General features: G+C 42.7%; 1 non-coding gene across 1 annotated transcript; it reads right to left on the bottom strand.

Moving 5' to 3' along the window:
• Nucleotides 1-2,086: 2,086 nt before the first annotated feature.
• Nucleotides 2,087-2,189, bottom strand: LOC116523447. Its single transcript, XR_004257082.1, has one exon. It is a non-coding gene; the product is annotated as a U6 spliceosomal RNA (small nuclear RNA).
• Between the last annotated feature and the right edge of the window lie 968 nt (nucleotides 2,190-3,157).

Genomic DNA, 3,157 nt, shown 5'->3' with positions numbered 1-3,157 from the left:
CGTGAAAGGTTTCACAACCATCCCAGGAAGGCTTCCATCCAGCAGAAACATCAGGGTGAAGAATGCCGGGCAAAATGCCTTCTGTAGTATCTTTCTATTAAGTGGTATGAGGAACGATTGAGGGAACTAGGTGTGGCTAGATTAGTGAAGATACGTAGCAGAATTACAGACCTTGTAGGTCATCTAGTCCAACCCCCCACCCAAGCAGGAGACACCACACCATTTCTGACAGATGACAGTCCAGTCTCTTCTTGAAAGCTTCCAGGGATGAAGCCCCCACAACCTCTGAAGGCAATTTCTCTTCCAATGGTTGATTGTTCTCCCTGTCAGAAAATTCCTCTTTGTTTCCAGGTTGAATCTCTCCTTGGTCAGTTTCCATCCATTATTCCTTGTCTGGCCTTCAGGTGCTTTGGAAAATAGCTTGACCCCTCCTCTCTGTGGCAGCCCCTCAAATATTGGAAGGCTGCTATCCTGTCTCCCCTGGTCCTTCTCTTCTCTAAACCAGCCATGCCCGGTTCCTGCAACCATCCATCGTATGTTTTAGTCTCCAGACCTTTGATCATCTTAGATAAATTCAGATTAACAGATTTGGAAGGGACCTTGTAGGTCATCTATTCCAACCCTCCACCCAAGCAGGAGACCCTACACCATTTCTGACAGATGGCAGTCCAGTCTCTTCCTCAAAGCCTCCAGGGATGAAGATCCCACAACTTCTGAAGGCAACTTCTGTTCCATGGGTTGATTGTTCTCACTGTCAGGAAATTCCTCCTTATTTCCAGGTTGAATCTCTCCTTGGTCAGTTCCCATCTATTATTCCTTGTGGGCCTTCAGGTTCTTTGGAAAATGGCTTGATCCCCTCCTCTTTGTGGTTCTCAGGGTCTCCTGCTTGAGCAGGGGGTTGGACTAGAAGATCTCTAAGATCTTCTAGATCTCCGTTCCAGCCCTAGTTCTTCTAAGATACAATTTTATGCTGTCATAGTGGGACTGTTGACTTGTTTCGCCTATCACCTGATGTGTGAATATCGTTCTTGTGCGTCTCATCAAGTCGGGGCTGCAGTTGGTAGTGTAAGTTTTGAGAATACGTTGAGACCCATCAAAGTTTGAGAACACCTCCAAGTCACAACGAGCAAAGATGAGACTTAAACGGAGGCTTGAATAACAATCAGCGTTTAATCTTTGATCAAAGTTTAAAGACAGGATGGTCAGTTGTTCCCAAAATACCGCAAGGATATGCAGGGAAGCACTACCCTTCACAGAAGGTGTAGCTCCTTTTTATATACAGTCAGAAACATATATTACTAGCTTTATCCCCTTCTTGTCTCTTTGCTATCCTCACGATTGGGCATTTGGCTCTCTGTTGTGAAGGACACAGATCAAAGGTGAAGGGGGAAGAAGGGGAACAAATTAAGGTGTCAGTTTCACAGCTCTTTACAGCTCCATTCCGGGATAACTTCTTTTTTTATTGAAAATTTTTTGAAGAAAAAAAGGTTTTTACAAATATTTACCTCCCCTCCCCCACCTTCCCCACCCGAACCCAACACCTCCCCAACCTCCCCCCACCCCTGACTTCCCAGAACCAATACAGGGTATAAATCTTTTAAAAAGGTGTTCTAAAATAAACTTTTTTAAAAAGTTAGTATCATCTTTTATTTGAGCTTTAACTCCTCTTTGCTAGGCTAACTCTAAACAGATTATATCATTCCTTGCTTTTTCAGTCATAAACTATCTGGAATTTCTTAGTCCCGTATTTATTTTGAATATCGTCAATCCATCTTCTCCACTCCAGTTTATATTTCTCATTTGAGTGGTCCTTGAGATATGCTGATATTTTAGCCATCTCTGCTAGGTTTGTTACTTTCAATGTCCATTCTTGAATAGTAGGCAAATCTTCCTTCTTCCAATATTGCACCACTAACAGTCTTGCTGCCGTTGTTAAATGCAAAATCAAATTAGCCTCTATAACAGTACAATCAGTAGTTATACCTAACAGGCATAACTGAGGGGTAAACTTTATCCTTTTTTAAAGAACATTTTGCATAATCCACCATATTTTTATCCAAAATGCTTTAACCTTTTTACAAGTCCCAAAAATATGGAACGCTTCACGAATTTGCGTGTCATCCTTGCTCAGGGGCCATGCTAATCTTCTCTGTATCGTTCCAATTTTAGTATGTGCTGCCGAAGCGAGCACATTCCGGTATAACTTCTATGCCCATAGATTGATACGAGTTCTAAGGGCAAGGAGCACACGTTTTGACATTTGCCAGATACGTTACAAATACAAGGCATAATAGATATGTGTTACAGAAAACAAATCAGTGGTGGGATTCAAATAATTGAACAACCAGTTCTCTGCTTTAATGGCCAGCTGGGTAGGTGGGGCTCAGTGGTCATGTGACCAGGTGGGCATGGCCAACTCAACATCACTCGCATCGATGTTCCTTCACCTTAGCTGTTACAATTCAATAAGCTGTTACAATGTTAACAGGAGAGGCAGTTTCTGCAAGCAGGGCAATAAAGATTAGGCTAGAAACAACACCAGAATGTTTCCTTCCTGCCTTCCTTGCAGGATTAGCCCTGTAAAGTGGGGAAAAAAACAAAAGGAGATTTCTTCCAACAACCGGTTCTCCAAACTGCTTAGAAAGTTAACAACCGGTTCTCCCGGATAGGTGCGAACCGGCTGAATCCCACCACTGAAACAAATATTTCTACTAAAGCCAACAAGTTTGTATCCTTATTGCTATTCCCCTTCGGTAGGTTCTGTCAACTCAACCCCAAAGAAACTCTTGGGCAACTCTGTCCAATTCTAATCTTCTGGATCTGAGTTTTCCCCGACAATAGGAGAGAATGCCAAGCAGCTAAGAACGGTGTTTCAACAGGAATGAGGATTGTGTGTCCTCAAAGAACACAACCTCTCCAGCTCAAGTTCTCACTTGAAAAGTAGCACAATATGCAAAGGGTTATAAAGAGCTAAACTAGCATAGGTGTGGAATCCTAGTCTTTGTTTTCCTTATTAGGGCAATATTTTCTTACCCCCATGCTCGTGTTTACTTTGATGCATTAAACTGGACACGCTTTAAAAAGGCATCTGGCCAGACCTGCTTGCCAGAGAATTTCCTCCGAGCTAGTAAAGTTGGAGCTGCAACTTTGAAAAGAG

Source organism: Thamnophis elegans, unplaced genomic scaffold (genome assembly GCF_009769535.1).
Source record: "Thamnophis elegans isolate rThaEle1 unplaced genomic scaffold, rThaEle1.pri scaffold_312_arrow_ctg1, whole genome shotgun sequence".
NCBI lineage: Eukaryota > Metazoa > Chordata > Lepidosauria > Squamata > Colubridae > Thamnophis > Thamnophis elegans.
Note: the sequence above shows the minus strand (reverse complement) of the source record. Positions and strands in the feature narration are given on the sequence as shown.